The sequence below is a fragment of the Pseudonaja textilis genome, chromosome 2 (genome assembly GCF_049901715.1).
Source record: "Pseudonaja textilis isolate UNSWEBS1 chromosome 2, rPseTex1.2, whole genome shotgun sequence".
Classification (NCBI taxonomy): domain Eukaryota; kingdom Metazoa; phylum Chordata; class Lepidosauria; order Squamata; family Elapidae; genus Pseudonaja; species Pseudonaja textilis.
Genome location: NC_141991.1, coordinates 88,580,655 through 88,601,422, shown reverse-complemented (window position 1 = coordinate 88,601,422; position 20,768 = coordinate 88,580,655).

The following is a 20,768-nucleotide window of genomic DNA, read 5'->3' as shown; positions in this document are numbered from 1 at the left end:
TGTGAAGAAATAACAGCAATTCTATGCATAATTAGTAGATTGAGACTACCAAGAGTCTCCCTTCTTTTAGAGAGTGCAAATTGAACCATACAAATAAGGCACATTGTTTTTTATATAAATATATGAATACTTGAGGCACAGATTATATGAAGTGGACCACAGTAATATGTTTGTGTTCTGGGGGCACAATGAATGGGCCCTGGGACATAAGTTCAATATGCCCACACACCCCTTTGCATGTTCCACGTTCGTTGCATTAGCTAGTCATTCCCTCCCCCCCAAAAAAATTATTATAATTAAAAAACAAACCAGTGAGAAACTGTCAGGAAACACTAGACAAGCCCTTCACATTGTCATTATTCCTAAGAAATTGGTAACCAGGTAGAGCCCACACATATTTGTAAAAAATGGTGAAAGTTCTGCACTTTGTGAAAGAAGGGCACATTGATCCAGAAAAGTAGCAAAGGGAAACTGGGGTTAGAGGGAGTATTGGGCAAAGGCCACTGGAAGTTATAGCACCTGGGGGCGAGAGCAGGGGTGGGATTCTACCAGTTCTGTCCACCTCTGTAGAACCGGTAGTTCTGAAGAGCAGCAGACAGAGAGCATACATAGAACCGGTTCTATGTCTGCTGCTGTTTTGGCCCACCCGACCACCCAGGCTCTTACCTGACCTTTATTTCCTACTTTTTCAACCTCAGCTGCTCTGCGCAACACAGCTGCGATTGAAGAAGCAGGAAAAAAGGGCTTTTCCAACCGCTGCACACTTGCACGTAGTGCTGCTCAGCTGTCCGGGCAGCTCAGCAGGTTGTAAATTGCACTTGCGTGACTCACGTGCATGCGCACGTGACAAAGAGAGACAGAACCAGTAGTTATACCGGTTGTATCCCATCCCAGGGCGAGAGTTATAGCACCTGAGAGCAGGAAAAGAAGCAATGAGTGGAAACTAATCAAGGAGAGAAGCAACCTAGAACTAAGGAAAAATTTCCTGACAGTGAGAACAATTAATCAGTGGAACAACTTATCTCCAGAAGTTGTGAACTCTCCAACACTGGAAGTTTTTAAGAAAAGGTTGGATAACTATCTGTCAGGTGTAGGGTTTCCTGTCTAAACAGTGGTTTGGACTAGAAGACTCCAAGATCTGTTATTCTATTCTATTCTATTCTATTCTATTCTATTCTATTCTATTCTATTCTGTTCTGTTCTGTTCTGTTCTGTTCTTTTCTACTCTATTCTATTCTACACTATTCTATTCTATTCTATTCTATTCTACTCTATTCTATTCTACACTATTCTATTCTATTCTATTCTATAGTACTTAAACAACTTAACCATTTTGTTATCTAGTAAATGAATGCTTGGATAAGACCCACATTTTGCTTGCAAAATCATTTCATAATTTTCACTGGCTATCCTGAATAACAGAAATATCCTATCCTATACTTCTTTTATGGATGCGGTCATGCAACACATTTTCAGGACAATTGTAGTCATCTTACTATTTAGCACAATATATGGACTGAATTATTGTTTCAGGGCCTTTTTAAATGTGTGTCTATGAAGCAGCCAGCTTTTCCATTAATTTAAAAGTCACTCAGAAGGGCATTTAAAAAGAAAAAGAAAGAAATAGCTATTTAATATGTCCCCCACTCCTTTATAAAGACCTCAGCAGATACTGGGTTTTGAAGAATGACATTAGCATTCAGAATTGCATAACTTTGGTAAATCATTTTTCCATAGGCAAGGATAAAGTAAAGACAAATGTTGACAAATGCAGTCTAGAGAGCTAATAGAAATAGCTGGAGCATGTACTTTGCCATTGTTGAATGTTTTTTTCATTTATTTAAGTTTTTTTTTCACCTTTATTTTTCAGTTTTTCAAAACTATGTCATATCACTCTGTAGAAGATAAAAATAAAGCCATCCTTTACAACAAGTTTATGTTCCCAACAAATAATAGAAAAAGTAGTATGAAGAAGCAGAGAAAACAAACTCAGATGTCACTTCGTACAATAGCAATAGTAGCAGCACTTAGAGTTACATACCACCTCACAGTGCTTTACATCATTCTCTGACAGCTTTATGGCATCAGGATATTGCCTCCAACAATCTGGTCCTCATTTTAGCAATCTCAGAAGGATGGAAGGCTGAATCAACCTTGAGCTGATCAGAATCGAGCTCCAGGCTATGGGCCGAATTAGCCTGAAATCTGAGCCATCACAGCTCAATCACATTGATTCTGGTTTTCTTAGACTACACAGATTTAAACCAATTTTCCACTGTGATGTATATTTAGTAGTGATGTCATTATGAACTCCTCCTAGTGGTGCTGCTGGATAGTACCAGCCCATCAGGGTGATGCTAAGTTGAACACAGAACAAAATGATGTCAGACCTAGGCAACAAGCTGGTTAGTTACGTTTGCTTTTTTTTGCCATAACCAACATAGGTATAGCCATATCCAACAAAATGCAGACATGGCCTGGATGCTGCGTTTAATTGTGCAAGATGGAGTTTGTCAATTCAAAAAGCCAATGGATACATGACGTAAACAGGCCAGTCGGTGTGATTGTATGTCCCCATCAACAGATGTCAGCTGATGTGTGTCTGATGATAGTCTCCAGAGAGTTCAAGCACAGAGGGCATTGTAGCAAAGAAATTTAGAAAACATATAAAGGTTGAGGAACAATACTTTAATTATATTAACAAATTATTCTATCTCTGTTTAGAGGCAAATAATGAATATGGATGGTTGAAATGATGTATCTCTCCTTTATAAACAATATGGTATTTTGCTTTGTATAGTTTAGATCAGGGGTGTCCAACCTTGGCAACTTTAAGACTTGTGGACTTCAACTCTTAGAATTCCTCAGCCAGCTTTGCTTTTAGCAAAGCTTTTAGATTTTCTGTATTTGGAGAAAGAGGGTTTTTTTTTTTTTTCATGAGGCTATTGTTACTTAGTTGATTCCTTGTGGTTGAAAAAGATATGTTAAAACTTTAGGGATCTATACATACATTTAGAGAACCATTGCATGCCTACAATTGTCCTCAATGGAACCAATCATACTTTACATATTTTGGAAGTTGAAGCATTCTAGGAAGTGGTGCGATTCAACCGATGTAACAACTGGTTTGGTGAGTGTGCGCTTTGTGCACATGCTCTACATTTAAAAAAAAAACCATTTTCAACTCAATTGCATACCTTCTACTGCAGCTCCAGTGACTGAAACAGCTGAGGCGTGGCAAACTACTCTGCCGTGCAAATCAGCTGTGCTAAAAAAAACCCAGGAAATAAAGCTCAGAAAAGAGCGGGGGCAGGTGGGTGGGGTCAAATGTTCACTGGAACTACCAGTTCACCCAAACCAGTCCAAACCGGTAGAATCTCAACCCTGATTATAGGGATATATGTGAGCATCCCTATAATAAACTTCAGAACTTAGCTAACTGTATCCTATCAGGGACATGTACCTGGGAACAAAAGCAGAAAGAAGTAACCAAGATCAGCAATCCAATCAAAAGACGAGGCAAAAGCATATACAAAGAAATGAGACAGAAGATAGCCATAATTCTCTACTGACACCCCACTGCCCTCTTGTGGTCAGTGGGGCTTGAGGTGCTGAAAAAATGGTGCCATTGAATCCACATTTCAACAATGCAAGAGAAATGGATAGTTTACAAGGCAAAAGCAAATATAATGAATGAATAGAATAGAGATGGGAGGGACCTTGGAGGTCTTCTAGTCCAGCCCGCTGCTCAAGCAGGAGAACCTATACTATTGCAGATAAGTAGCTGTCTAGTTTCTTCTTTAAAATCTCCAGTGATGAAGCACCCATGATTTCTGAAGGCAAGCTATTCCACTGCTGCTCCACACTGCTGGCTCATATTCAAGTGATCATCCACGAGGACTCCAAGTTCCCTCTCACAATTACTGTAGGTGAGGTTGTTTCCATGGTTGGCTGATGTTCTAAGTTCCTAAGACTGATGGTCCCTTGTATTGATACTCGGGTAAAAACATCCCAATATCAGTTATGCATATGCCAGTCACGTTTACTAAGGCTGTGGCTGAATTCTTTGAATCACAAAAGAAATATACATAACTTTATTTTATTATTCCAGAGCTTGGAGTTAATTACAAGTAGTCCTCAACTTACGATCACAATTGAGCTCAAAATGTAAGTTGTTCAAGTGATAAATTTGTTAAGCAAGTTTTGCTCCATTTTGCAACTTTTCTCACCACATTTGTTAAGTGAATCACTACAGTTCTTAAATTAGTAACACAATTGTTAAGTGAATCTGGTTTCCCCACTGACTTTGCTTATCAGAAGGTCATAAAAGGTGATCACATGACTCCAGGACATTGCAACCATCATAAATATGAGTCAGTTGTCAATCTTCCAAATGTAAATCCCATGACTGTGAGATGCTGCAATCATAAGTGTGAAAATGGTCATAAGTTACTTTTTTCAATGCCGTTGTATGTTCGAACGGTGACTAAATGGACTGTTGAACGTTGATGACTACCTGTATTAAAACTTGCCACACATATCATATATCTCTGGATAATGTTTTAATTCCCCAACTTTTGTTCTTTATTTAAGTGTGACTCACGGGTGATTTTTTTTTTTAATCTTTCAACACAGAACAGAAGCTCAGATCAGAGATTCTCTGGAAAATGTTTCTCACATCCACCTTCCAGGGCCAAAGATCACGGTCATATCTTCTCATTCAAAGGAAGACCTCATCATCTCTAAAGCCTTGTGGAAGACTTGAGACTACAAAACAATACTGTTTCAGAGACCAGAAATATTTAGTTTTTGGAGGGTCCCTTCAGATTGTAATACCATTTTAAGCTTTTATTGTAATAATAAACCTCAGAAGTAACAGTATTTTTATTCAGATGAATCCAGTGAAGACAAAAGGATCCCATACCATATCTTCTAGCTTATTACTTCAGAAAAAATAGATACTATACAATATTGGTTAGTAATTGTACTTTCCAGTGGTGGGATTCAAATTTTTTTAATACCAGTTCTGTGGGCGTGGCTTGGTGGGCCTGGCAGGGGAAGGATACTATAAAATCTCCAGTCAGAGGTGATATTTGCTGGTTCCCCAAACTACTCAAAATTTCCACTACTCAAAATTTCCAGAACTGGTCAGAACCTGCTGAATACCACCTCTGGTACTTTCCCAATTAAAGAAACTAATTTTCATGTGTACTTGCTTTCTTCTGGATAAAAACAAAAATGCATTACATTTGAGTTTAAAAATAAAAGAAGAAAACATACCAGTTTTTTTAATATGGAACTTGCTTTGCTAAAACCCTGAACTTGTTTTTTTTTTTTTTTTTTTTTTGCTGAGTGGAACAGAATGCTTGCTTTTCTATTTCACACCGTTTGCTCTTGAATTAGATAGCAACCCTTTGGCTACACTTGTTTAAATTGCATTTCTTTCTTTTCTTTTTTTTCTTTCTTTCTTTTTTTAAATAGAAGACAAAGTGGCACTAACTACTCCTTGGTACAACAAAGAATTATGCTATTTAAGTGGTTTCTAGTCATACCTTTACTAACGTTTCAAACTGTACTTTAAAATAAACAATTTTAAACTTTCAGTCTGTGATTCAAGTTAAGTTTCTCCTAGGCCTCCAACTAACATAATTAACCATCTCACCCAGCAGTAATCAATTGTTTTGGACCATTGAATATATTTAGGATTTTGAGATCATAGATATTCTCATGAAATGATTGCAATCTCATTTTATTTAGTTTCAGTTGTGGGCAAATGGAAACAGTTCCCAATTAAATAGAACATACAATAGTCTTCCATTGAATAGCCTGAATATGTTTAAGATAAAATTGGATTTTGGCTGTCCTTGTGGCCTACTAGATAAAACTTATCCAAGATGAATAACATTGTCCTTACCATCCGCAGGGAGTTGTTGTTTGTGATTTCAGATACAGCTAACATCGCTAACCTTAACTACACACTCTTTATATTGTGTGAAATCTCTGATTGACCAAAGCCATAACAGCAACAGATATCAATATGTATGGCCCTATCTAGTGATTACCATAATATTTGAAAAAATGCATCTAAAAATGGAAGATATATAAATAGTAAAAAATAACAATTAACAAGTGAAATGAAAGAAAAAGTAGATATGCTGTGTATTTGTGGAATTAAGAAAAATAAAATGTATTTTATAAATATGGATGAAAATGGTGTAATCCTATGTAGCGTGGCAGATGAAGAAAAGCATATTTATGAATGATGGGTCTAACCAGTATCTGAGAAAGCATGAATGGGATCATCTGGGTTGTTGTGAGTGTTGAAATAGATGGAGGTTATGTTCCAATGAAGGGCTATAATGGAAGAACCAAGAATGAATTGCAGGGGTGCGGGGAGGACTGTGCAACATTTTGAATAAATATTGTTAGTGTTTGGGGACAAACCCCCCAAGCAGAGTGCACAGCAGCAGTCAGGCCAGGCAGCCAAATGAGAGAGAGGCTGGGCCCAAGAGTATACACACACTGGAGACAAAAACACTGTTTGTAGTTTTAAATAGTTATTTAATTCATTTAGAGTTTAAGCATTGTCATTCAGTCCATATGTCATTATCCAATATATCCATCCAGTAACCTAGTCCATTAACTAGTCAGTACAATATCTTTATCTGCTTGTAAATCTTCTCCTTCCGATACCTTTCTCTCGAAGACAACGCTGAGTATGCACAGGATATCAGCTCACCAAGTAAACAGTCCTTTTGTTCAGTAGAAACGGTATCGAGCACAGTAGCCAACAAGCATTAACAAACAGACATCTCAAACAGCAGGCAGCAGAGATCAGAGAAACCAGGGAGCCGGAGACCAGGAAGACCAGCAACCAGGACCAGTAACAAGGCCAGGGCAGGAAGTGTTACGTTTCTCTCACTGCCTTTTATTGCAGCTTGCAACCGCACCCTTAATTATCTAATTACATTTCAGTTTGGTGCTTAAAGCTACAAACACTTAAACTTAGGTTCATATATTTATTCACCCAAACCTTGTTGGTGTATCCATATACCCAACATTCTCCCCTTTTGGGTGATATAAATATATAATACCTTTACAATTTAAACCCATACTTTTCACAACTCTCTAGGTGCTTAATGGCACCTTGGGCTTTAGTAAAATTATCAGCTATATTGTCCTCCGACATGCAGTACTCCAGCTGTATCATTTTACTCTTTACAGATTGTCTAACGTTTAGGTACCTTAAATCTGTATGCTTGCTCCTAGTTTTTACTGCAATATTTGTGGCCATTTGAATTGCTGCCTGATTATCTTCATGTACAATTATAGGATAATTTACAGTTATACCCATATCATTCATCATTTGTTTATACATAATTAACTCAGTACATAATAGTGATAAACAGGAGAATTCTGCCTCCATAGTAGACAAACTTATATGCTGTTGTCTTATTGACTTCCAACCTATTAATGTCTTACCCAGCATTATGGCTGTTTCTGAAGTCGACTTTCTTGTGTCTCTTTCTGATGCAAAACTAGCATCTGCATAAGCACTCAATATTAGATCACCTTTTGGTTCTAGATATAGTGCATGGTGTAATGTTCCTTTAAGATATCTTAAGATTCTCTTCAATGCTATCCAATGACATTGAAGCGGATCATTACTATGTCGTGCCAGTTGATTAATACTAAAAACTATATCTGGCCTTGACCAATTGCTAATATATGATAAGCTACCAATCAAAGATTGATATATTACCTTATCAAACTTGGGACTTTGAGTATCCATTTTGCAAATATCCTGACTCATTGGAGTTTTTGCAGGCTTACAAAGTTCCATTTTATAATCTATTAGCAATTTAGATATCTTATCTTCCTGAGATATCTTAAAACCGTTCTGTGTTTTCACTATATTCACACCTAGATATTTCTTTATCTCCCCTAATTGCTTGATTTTTATTTTCTTAGCTAATGATGCTATTATTTTATTTGCTTCATCATTAGTCTCAGTAATCAAGGCAATATCATCAGTGAATAATAATAATAATGATATTTTACCATTTGTCTCCCTTTTAAATAGACATGGATCGGCTAAACCAGCTTTAAACCCTATATTGTTCAGTTCCTTTACAATATACTGGTTCCATTCATAGCCAGATTGTTTAAGACCATAGAGGCTCTTTTTTAACAACCAACAATCATTATTATTTTCACCTCTAAATCCAATAGGCTTTTTCATATATACAGTATGTCTTAGTGGAGCATGCAAGTAAGCAGTCTCTACATCCAGATGGTTAACTATATATTTCTTGCTTGCTGCCCACACTAATGCTGCCCTTAATGTTGCTGCTTTAAGACTAGGTGCAAATACCTCATCATAGTCATTGGCACTTTGTCTAAAACCTTGGGCTACTAATCTTGCCTTATGGATTATATTTCCATCTTTATCAGTTTTTATCTTAAAAATCCATTTGCAGCCAATGGGTTTTATATCTACAGGTAATCTCGCATTTTCATATACTTTCATATCCTTCAAGGATTTCAATTCCTTATTCATTGCTGCATACCAACTTTCCCTATCTTTAGAAGGATACTTTTTTATCTCATCCACAGTATATGGAACTCTGTTTTCCTGGCACACTGTGTTAGCCTGGTATCTATCAGGCGGTCTAGATATTCGTGTAGTTCTTCTGGGAATTACAGGGCTTGTATGAGGACTTTTTTGAATTACTACCTGTTCATGTTCCTCATCTTGCTCAGCTATTGGTTCTATTTCTTCTTCTATGGGCACAATTTCTTCCTGTATTTCTCTTTTTACTTTATTTTTAAAGTTACAGGGATAATTAATGGGATTTCTATAGGATTCAATAATCACTTCTTTATTGTTATCCTGTTCTAACTTATCCTATCCTACGTGCTCTAGAAATTGGGCATTGGCACTACATAACACCTTAGATGTGCCTTTCTCCCAAAATCTATATGCCCTATGGTTAGCTTTGTAACCAACGAAGAAAAATTGTTTAGCTCTGTGTTGCCCTTTACGCCTGAGTTGTGTAGGGATATGCACCCATGCTGGTGCACCAAATGTGTGCAGGTAACTCAGATCAGGCTTCCTGCCATGCCACATGGTGAATGGTATTTCACCAGTAGTTGAGTTAACCACGTTGTTCAATATGTTATTTGCACACATTGTGGCCTCCCCCCACAAAGAATCAGGTAATCCAGAATCAGTTAACATTGTTCTAACCATTGCCTGTAGTGTTTGGCCTCTTCTTTCTATAAATGCGTTGTGTTGTGGTCTGTATGGTGCAGATTTCTTGTGCTCTATTCCAGCTACCTTTAATCTATTCTGGAATTTGCTATTAACAAATTCCGTACCATTATCTGTCACCAGGGTTATCAGTTGCCGTTTAGTCTTTCTTTCTGCAAACTTTAACCAGTTGAAGAAATGTTGATATGTTTCAGTTTTGCTTTTCATTAAGTAGCAAAACCCATATCTAGAGTAATGGTCCATAATGCTCAGTATATACCGAGCACCCCCATACTGGGTTTCTTTGGACCTATAATGTCTGCAAATACTACTTCTAAAGGTTCTTTAGTTTTGAAACCATTTAGCCTATTTGCAGGCAATATTTTACTCTTATCTTCACAACAGACATTACAACGCAAATATTTATCACAGGGTTTTAACCTTATTCCTTCAGATAACTCTACTGTACGTTTTAGCATTTTAAAATTTACATGCCCCAAACGCCTATGCAATAAATGGATACATTCATTATGAGGCTTTATATTGTTAAATACAGTCTGTGCCTCCCCTTTCTTACTATCATGTAAGACATACAATGTTCCATTTAAAGCTGCAGTTACCCTTTTGTTATCTTTATCAAGTATGCACTTATTATCCTTAAATGTAACTACATAACCTAGTTTATCTAATACTCTTACAGAAAGTAAGTTCATCTTTAACTGTGGTACATACAACATTTTTATATTCTGGTTTAAACATGGACAATATGCAATACCTTCACCCTTGGCCTTGAGGTGCCAGCCATTCGCGAGTGATATATGCTGAGAGCTTGTAGACATTTTTATAAACTTTGTCTTATCTCTCGTGATGCAGTGGGATGCACCACTGTCCACCACCCATAAATCATTCTTCACATCACAGTTGCTAAACGTGGCTAGTTCAAAGGATTTCTTTGGCTTTTTTACATTCTGGCTTTTTCCTTTTCTGCAGAATCTTGCCAAATTGCCTCTGCCTCCACAATTAAAACACTTTTTAATTGTGTATGCCGTCGAAGATAAATTCTCTTCTTCCGGGTGCTTTACTTTACTAAGTTGGTTTCTTTCAAGCTTTGAAGATAATTTCTCTTCTTTATTAGGCTTATCTTCTCTCAGCTGGTCACGTTCAAACCTTCTTCTGGCTTCTTCTAATAGCCTGCCGGTAATCTCAGTTACTGATAAACTGTCTTTTGGCAACACCTCTAATGCAGTCACAAAATCATCATAGGTTCGATCCAATGAAGACAGTATGATGTATACTTGTTGCAACTCATTAAAGATAAGCTCTTTTTCTTGTAATTCCTGAAAAATGCTTTTCATACAGTTTAAATGAGTTAACATGTCTCCATTCTTCTCAAGATGTGTTCTAAACAGCTTCCGTGTAAGATTGATATGAGCTCCTACACTGTCTCGAACATAAATCTTTCTGAGACTCTCCCAGCAGTTTGCAGCATTTTCCTCTCCACGGATATGAATCAGTTGCTGGTCAGAGAGAGTCAGTCCTATGATGCATAAAGCCTGCTCATTCTTTCGTTCATAGTCTTGTATCTTTTTGGCATCCTCTTCAACAATAGGATCTAAGTTAGATACATCTGGTGGGTTTGTTATTATGTCCCACAAACCTTCTCTTCGTAGAAGTAAACCACATTTCATTGACCATGAAACATAGTTTGTTCCATCCAATCTGGATATCATGGACAGATTTGGCAAATTTACTTGTGCCATTGCTCTTCAGATAAATAACTATTCAACAAACAGTTTGTTTTTACAGTAATGTGCAACTCACATCAAACTCTCACTGCTATATCCTGGTTAGTTAGACTGTGTGCACTGGGCCCATAACCAATGTTAGTGTTTGGGGACAAACCCCCCAAGCAGAGTGCACAGCAGCAGTCAGGCCAGGCAGCCAAATGAGAGAGAGGCTGGGCCCAAGAGTATACACACACTGGAGACAAAAACACTGTTTGTAGTTTTAAATAGTTATTTAATTCATTTAGAGTTTAAGCATTGTCATTCAGTCCATATGTCATTATCCAATATATCCATCCAGTAACCTAGTCCATTAACTAGTCAGTACAATATCTTTATCTGCTTGTAAATCTTCTCCTTCCGATACCTTTCTCTCGAAGACAACGCTGAGTATGCACAGGATATCAGCTCACCAAGTAAACAGTCCTTTTGTTCAGTAGAAACGGTATCGAGCACAGTAGCCAACAAGCATTAACAAACAGACATCTCAAACAGCAGGCAGCAGAGATCAGAGAAACCAGGGAGCCGGAGACCAGGAAGACCAGCAACCAGGACCAGTAACAAGGCCAGGGCAGGAAGTGTTACGTTTCTCTCATTGCCTTTTATTGCAGCTTGCAACCGCACCCTTAATTATCTAATTACATTTCAGTTTGGTGCTTAAATCTACAAACACTTAAACTTAGGTTCATATATTTATTCACCCAAACCTTGTTGGTGTATCCATATACCCAACAAATATAATGGACAGAAAAATTATTCTGTTGGGTGCAATGGACAGATTGGTGTGAAAGAGATGAAAGAACACAAAAAAGGTGGATTATTGTAGACTTATTCAGAAACCCAGAAATGAGAGTTTGGTGGGTGTCTATTTAGAGAATGGTTGCTTGTTTTGATTACATGGCTTAAACATTTATGTTCATGCAAACAAACAGAAAAAGGAAGAACATAAATCCGACTACACAATTGACTCAATTGTTTATGATGAAAGATGGAGAACATTTCTGAAGAATATAAAGACGGATGATAGGTTCTGAATGTGGGACAGGCTATTATTTGATAACAGCATGAGTCGATCTGTGTGTGGGGGGGAGGGGGAATGGTTATGGAAGGAAAGGAAAGAAGTGAATGTAAAATAATTGCTGGAAGAGACGGTGCAAGTCCTGCTTGGAAAAAGCATTAGATGATAAATTAATCTCCCAGTGCAGAATTCATTGAAAATGGTTGTAAGGAAAAGATATGGAAAATGCTTGGAACAGAGTGAAAAGAATTGTGTTACCAAGGATCGCAGAAATGTGTGCAGATAATTGAATGGAACGTATGAAAAAGGAAGGAGGCTAAGCAAGGATTTTTGAAATATCAGTCCTACTCATTGCTGTGACCGGGAATGAAGAAAGTTGGAGAATGGAGAGCTGGCAGTATTCCAAGATGCAGTGTTGTTCTGTTGTCTGACCCATAGAAAGACATTGGGAAGATTTTTCTAATTTTTATCTTCCTCAACACCCAGATGGATCTGGCTCTTTTTTTCCTTTTCTTTTTTTTTGGTACTAAAAAAATCAAGCCAATTTTGAAAATCTTTCTTTTGCCAGCTTTTCTCTTCCACGTTCACACTCACACCCCTCCCCTCAAAAAGCAATTGATCTGATTTCCTTCTGGTTTTGGAGATGATCCAAATGATGGATACACAGACAGATGGACAGACAGACAGACAGGGAGGCAAGCAGAGAAAGCCGCAAATCCCTTTACATAATTTCTTTCCTGCATTCTGGAGCACTGAAAGGAGAAAAAGGATGCTTGATTGAAATGTGAAATGTGGCAGACTGGGTGAAAAAAAAAAGGCATGTAAGAAGTGATTGATGAAAAATATAAAGATGTTGCGAAGCATATAGTAAAACTTCAGAAAAAAACAGTTAATTTTCAAAGAAGCCAAGAAAATGCTAAGTGGGATGAATAGAAATAAAATAAAATCTACAGTTTTTGAACTGCATGGAAAGGGATAAATAGTCTCCAGCAGAGTAATGAAAATAAAAATAAAAGTGATGAAGTTATTTGAGGGAAGTGAGAGAGAATGCCAAAATGAACATGTTTTTTATAAATGGGAGAGATAGTAATATGTTGAAAAGAGGAATTGAAACAAAATGCTGCAAATGTTAGCATCTTGGGAGGAAAAATTGAGAGGAAATAATAAATGCTCTAATAATACTAAAAGTATTAAGACTGCAAGTGTTGATTGAAGAGTAATTCATGCTGTTGTTGGTAATGTTAGAAATGGGCTGGTGACAGATATCAATATTTATGTACTTCACTATATAGGCAATGTTGGCTGAAAACACAAGCAATTTGCAGCAAATGTCTAATAGACTGTATGATGCAGCAAGGATTGTATGGTTCAGTACAGTTCAGATCTTAAGTCAGAGTAGCTTATCAATAGTTTAACAAAGCAAATGAACTTAACAATTGCACATTTTCATAAACAATGAAAACCTAGAGTAAGTGTATGAATAGTAGTATGGATGGGCAAAATGTCTCATGGACAAATGCTGTGTTCATAGAACAATCAGGTGGTTGTCTAGGCATTGTCTAAAACCTGCAGGCTTGTGTGTTCTGAGTAGTAACTGGGCCGAGAAAGTAGTGGTGCATGACTCCAAGGGGAGATAAGGAAAGGATTGGGATGGGGAGAATGGGGAGCAGGCAGTATATACCAATCTTGAAACAAAGACCATTGGAGTTAATGGTGGCTGAGGAGACATAGGGAAAGGATCACTAAGAAGATTGAGGGCAGGGTAGATGGGCCAGTTGTTTATCTCAAACTTAAAGCCAATTTAGATATGGCTATGGATACTCTTGGCTTCAAAGCACGATACATTCAACTGGTCCAACATGAATGACATCACAGTGACAAAATCAGTAGGCCACTATTGCACTGCAAACACTGCCCCTTTTGGATTTGTATGTGTTATCACAATGGAAATATAAAAAAAGTTGGAGCTGCTTTTATCAGAATGACTGGTTTGTACATCATGAAAAACACAAAAGTTGAACGCAATGGAAATGTGGCTTTTTAAGAAGCGTGTGAGGACTTCCAATGAGGGACGGTGAATTAACACTTCTCATTTTCTTCCACTCCACACATTGCATGATGCATTACAGTCAAAAAAGCAGCTGCACCACCAATATGCTTTCTAGAACAAAGAGCGAGACCTTGGATTACTCACATGTTCTTTGTAGAATTGGTTTTGCTGAGTATATGATAGAAACTTTTTTTTTTTTTGCAGTCTCTTTCAGTCAGCTGGGGGTTGCAGATTCCATTATGTTCTGAGCCATTAGTGCAGCTTTTCTTGGACTCAAGCTTTAATCAAACCTCATCTTTTTATTCACTTTGGAGATTTATTATTTTATTGTTTCTTTAATTTTGAAAAAAAAAAACTTTGGAACCACAAGTTTACTAATTGCTTCTCTTCAGTGACAGCCAGTTCATTTCATTTAACACCAATGACATATGGGCATAATGCGAAAGGCCTATTACTGCTCAAGCTCATTTTGGGCCAGTTTTAGCTTCCAGATTGTCTTGAAAGGTAGTCCCACATACAGCATGTTGCACTAAGCATGCCCCAATAGCTAATAGCAGTAGCACTTAGACTTATATACTGCTTTACAGTGCTTTACAGCCCTCTCTAAGTGGTTTACAGATTGCCCCCAACAATCTGGCTCCTCATTTTACTGACCTCGGAAGGATAGAAGGCTGAGTCAACCTTGAGCCACTCAGAATCAAACTCCTGGAGTGAGCAGTGAGTTAATCTGCAATACTACATTCTAACCACTACGCCACCATGGCTCTTGTAAGGTAATTAGGAGATGAGTGGCTATCTGAAGTGTTCCCTAGTGAAGCAAAGGGCACACCTGGTGCACAAGATGAATCTGTGGGAAGGCACTTGCTATCTGCTCTTCAACCACACTAGTCTCAAATGGGGAAGTACAACCTCATCAAAGACCAAAGGTGGAAACATCTCTGACCTTGGAGCCAAACAAGCCCAGTCACTCACCCTTGTCGGGATTGAGTTAAAAATCAAGAACAAATCAATTCTCTATCTTTTTGTATCATCAATGTATCAAACACAAATCTGTCACATTCAGTGCTATTGCAGAGATTTAAAAAAAGAAAAGAAAATATTACTCAAAACTTTTAAAACCCAGCTGCTTTCACCACATAATTAACAGCTGTCACACAATCTGCTGCCAGTCATAACTTGTGCTTCTCTGTAATGTATTGTTTTTGTGGGATAAGGCAATCTATAAATCAAAACAAATGGCAAAGAGCTAATTTTCATAGTACTGGGCAGTGGCGGGATTCAATTTTTTTATTACCGGTTCTGTGGGCGTGGCTTGGTGGGCGTGGCAGGGGAAGGATACTGTAAATCTCCAGTCAGAGGTGGTATTTGCCGGTTGTCCGAACTACTCAAAATTTCCACTAGTGGTTCTCCAGAACTGGTCAGAACCTGCTGAATACCACCTCTGGTACTGGGAGATGAGATTCTAGGGTAGCCTAGGGACATTTAAGAGGAGAGGAAATCTCATCGAGAGCAAAGTTCAGGCTTTGAGAAATCTACATGTTGCCCAATCTGTATTGTGCCCAACCTACATGTTGCATCTTCTTGTTGATCTTAACTTAGATGTAGAACAAGTGCAAACAATAGTTTTAGAATGTGATGATGATATTTTTGTTTTGTTTTTGCCTTTTTGCCCCACAATTGCACCACATTCATTGGAAAAAAAATAAATCAACAGTTTAATGATTTTCTGATAGAAATTCAAGTCACCATTTTTTCCTGCTCTAAATCACACACACACACACACACAGAGAGAGAGAGAGAGAGAGAGAGAGAGAGAGAGAGAGAGAGAGAAGAGAAGAGAGACAGGTGAAATTTCTGCTTCTGATATTTCTACAATGGTATTATCATTGTAGACTGTCAAAGAAATAATATAATACCTTCCTTGCTCAGTTTTAAACTCCTTTTTTCACTTTAGAGAAAAATTATGTAGCTACTGCTGAAGGCACATCTGAGAATTTACTAATTTGAAGAATTTGGAGACAACACAGTGACAAATTATCCAATTCTGAATGGAGATATTTTATCTCTACAAATGTCTTCATGGTAATCTTCTAAATTTGTTTTATATTCTGTAGAATCTGTACTGTGGAATTCCTGAATATGCTTTATTTTCACCTGATTATCCATCTATCAATATATATCTAAACCCATGTACGTTGTTGTTAATCTCCCTACAAATAAATGAGGTTAACTTCCAACTAAACATGGGCAGGATTATAGGCTAATCTGGTTGGATTTTCAGATTAGATTCCTCCTAAAAATGCAGGTCATATTCCTACTTGTAAGCATCCTAAAAACATTTGTGTTGATACAGTTTTAATATAAATATGTGTTTTATAGAAAAATAAAAGCAACAATAAGATTTAATATCAGTTACATGTACAGAACAATCAAAAAGAAACCTGTATACTCCTTGTTCAAATTCAATTTAGCATCTATAAATTTACTGATCACTACAGAAATCAGTGCAAAGATAAGAGAGAAATTCTGCATTTTGGTCTCCTTCTCCGTTTTAGTCTCCATCTCAGTCTCCTTCAAACTCTGATTTATGTATAGTAATTTTTATTAATTCACGGTTCAGCAATATGAATAAAAAGCATTAAAAGAAATAAAAGAAAACAAACAAAAGAAAGACAAGATAATATGTAAGAATTAGTGGTGTATTTAGACAAGATAATATTTAAAAGTAAGTCAGTGAACAGTCAAAGCCTGCTTAAAATTGCAGACAGTTTAACAATTCAAAGATACTACAGTGGACTGATCCAATAACAGCAATTGTACATAAAGAAGATGGGTGTTTCCTGGGTATTTTATTAGTGAGGTGTTATGAGATAGAGTCCGTAAGTTGTTATACAAGGTACAGTATAGCAATAGCAACAGCACTTAGACTTACCATTGCATGATGCTTTACATCCAGCTCTAAATGGTTTACAGAATCAACATATTGCTCCCAACAATCTGGGTCCTCATTTTACCATCCTTGGAAGGATGGAAGGCTAAGTCAACCTTGAGCTGGTGAGAATCGAACTGTTGAACTGTTGGCAGCCAGCAGTCGGCAGAATTAGCCTGCAGTAATGCATTCTAACCACTGTGCCACACCAAGGCTCCTAATACAGTAGGACATGAGCTGTAGCTTCAATAACCTCTTGCCTACAGAGGCACAGTCTCAACTAATAAGAGATTGAATTTAACTTCCATGATGTCTTAAAGATGTGAAAAATGTAAATCTTCTGAGTACAACTCAAAGGTTTTTTTGATATTATGCAGTGTTGGCATTATAGATCAAATATTGAATTGAAAAGGGAATTGCATATTGTGCATACCAAAGTAGAATGTACATGATATCTAAATTTGTCCATTCTTTATAATAATCTTTTGGAAGGAAATTCCTACATATTTTAGAAGTCAATGGTCACAGTAAATGATATTTGCCCTTCCTTTGAATAGATACTGCTGAGCTAGGCAATTCTTAAGTGAGTTCTCCCAGGAAACCTTTCAGCCTCTTCTTCTTTTTAACATCCACACGTGGTTGCATCACTTCCTTGATTATTCATCTGAGATAAGTTATGTGCCTCTAGAATTTTAAGCCCAAATTATATGACACTTTGCAATCTTTTCAGTTGTGCTTTTTTAAAAAAAAATATATTGATCATGAATGGAAGAATAGACAAAGAAGACTGAACACGATTTCCACAATATATAATCATCACAATTAACAGCCATTAATGTTAGTCTCATCCCCTTTTACAGTTTTCCTTTTTGGTGGCCTTCCAAACAGTGGTGATTGTATGTCTCAATTTCAGCTACAGATCAGTTATATTAGAAATTCCTCACCTTTCATTAGATTCTTGTTAAAGCCCTGAACTTTTTATCATAGTGTAGTCAAGTAGTAGTTCTAGTATCTTAACTACACTGCTCAAAAAAATAAAGGGAACACAAAAATAAGATATCCTAGATCTGAGTGAATGAAATATTCTTATTAAATACTTTGTTCATTACATAGTTGAATGTGCTGACAATAAAATCACACAAAAATTATCAATGGAAATCAAATTTAGCAACCCATGGAGCTCTGGTTTTGGAGTTACACTCAAAATTAAAGTGGAAAAAAACACTACAGGCTGATCCAACTTTGATGTAATGTCCTTAAAACAAGTCAAAATGAGGCTCAGTAGTGTGTGTGGCCTCCACGTGCCTGTATGACCTCCCTACAACACCTGGGCATGCTCCTGATGAGGTGGCAGATGATCTCCTGAGGAATCTCCTCCCACACTTGGACTAAAGCATCCCCCCAATCCTGGACAGTCCGTGGTGCAACTTGGAGTTGGTGGATAGAACGAGACATGATGTCTCAGATGTGCTCAATTGGATTCAGGTCTGGGGAATAGGCGGGCCAGTCCATAGCTTCAATGCCTTTGTCTTGCAGGAACTGCTGACACACTCTAGCCACATGAGGTCTAGCATTGTCGTGCATTAGGAGGAACTCAGGGCCAACCGCACTAGCATATGGTCTCACAAGGGGTCTGAGGATCTCATCTTGGTACCTAATGGCAGTCAGGCTACCTCTGGTGAGCACATAGAGGGCTGTGTGGCCCCCTAAAGAAATGGCTCCCCACACCATTACTGACCCACTGCCAAACTGGTCATGTTGGAGGATGTTGCAGGCAGCAGAATGTTCACCACGGCGTCTCCAGACCCCGTCACATCTGTCACATGTCCTCGATGTGAACCTGCTTTCCTCTGTGAAGGGCACAGGGTGCCAGTGGTGAATTAGCCAATCTTGGTGTTCTCTGGCAAATGCCAAACATCCTACACGATGTTGGGCTGTAAGCACAACCTCCACACCTGTAGACATCGGGCCCTCATATCACCCTCATGGAGTCTGTTTCTGACCAACTGAGCAGCCACATGCACATTTGTGGCCCGCTGGAGATCATTTTGCAGGGCTCTGGCAGTTCTCCTCCTGTCCCTCCTTGTACAAAGGTAGAGGTAGTAGTCCTGATGCTGGGTTGTTGCCCTCTTACAGCCTCCTCCACATCTCCTGATGCACTGACCTGTCTCCTCCATGCTCTGGACACTACGCTGACAGACACAGCAAACCTTCTTGCCACAGCTCGCATTGATGTGCCATCCTGGATGAGATGCACTACCTGAGCAGCTTGTGTGGGTTGTAGACTCCGTCTCATGCTACCACTAGAATGAAAGCACCACCAGCATTCAAAAGTGACCAAACCATCAGCCAGAAAGCATAGGAACTGAGAAGCGGTCTGTGGTCACCACCTGCAGAACCACTCCTTTATTGGGGATGTCTTGCTAACTGCCTATGCTTTCCACCTGTTGTCTATTCCATTTGCACAACAGCATGTGAAATTGATTGTCAATTAATGTTGCTACTTAAGAGGACAGTTTGATTTCACAGAAGTGTGATTGACTTGGAGTTACATTGTGTTGTTTAAGTGTTCCCTTTATATTTTTGAGCAGTGTATTTTGGTCACTAATTTTTGCACTTTTAAAACTTTTTTGGAAATATATTGATTAGAATTCTGCAAGAGGTTGCTTGTATGATGGCATGGTATAAAGGCTATCACAATTCTGGATACTATCCATCATGGAATTTGCTGTTTTTATAGAATTACCCAACCCCACACATTTCTTGCCTGGTCACCCCGTTCAGTTTCTAACATAATGTGTATCATTAATTTCATTGTTTCTTAATGTCCATAACATCACTTGTTGAACTTACTTGAAGGAGACTAAAATTTATTTTTGCCTTTGAGTCATTGAATCATTCTCTCCTGGCTTCTAGCCTACTGCCTACTATACCACTAACAAAATTGACTCTTTTTATATATGACAATCTTATACATTCAATCATATATCATACTCTTCCTAGTTTAGACAGATCTCTTTGGGCTTTCCATAGTCTCTTTTTGTTTTGCCTTATCAATGATATGGCTATCTCACCGCTTCATCATCACTAAAGGAAGGTTAAAAGCATTCATTTTAATAGAGAGCCTTAGGGAATATTTCACATATCTTGACAGCAAGATTCTCCTCTGGTTTTTCCATAAACTACTTTTTAGCATATGCTGATCTATAAGAAAACCTTATCTTCCCAATGGCTGCTGAAGTGGTGCAGCAGCCTTTGGTGGGGAAACTTTCAAAATTGCATCATTGGACATCTTACTTGCTTTTCCAAAGAAGATACTTTAAAGATCAATTGAGACTTTTCTTGGAAAGCAAAGTTTTGGATTTGATATTCAAATTGAGATTTGTTGAGGCTGTGAAAAACTTTTGACAGGGTGCTTTGCAAAGTGGGTTCGTGCAAGTTAAGGAAGAAAGTGGCCAAATCCTTTCAAAAATCTGTTGATCGGCTTGCAAAATTTACCTTGGTTGCCTCTGTGAGCCTGTACATGTACAAACACTCTGCAGATCTGTCTTTGGACAACTGAGGAAAGCAGTTGTGCCAAAGGCCTCCAAGGATATTGCTCCTTTGAAGGAGGAGGCAGACTACTCAGGCAACTTTGCACAGCTCTAATATTTATATACATTGCTTCTAGTTACAAAACAAACCATTGCAAAATTATCCAAGGTGCTTAACAAAATACAAACATTCTTTTTCTG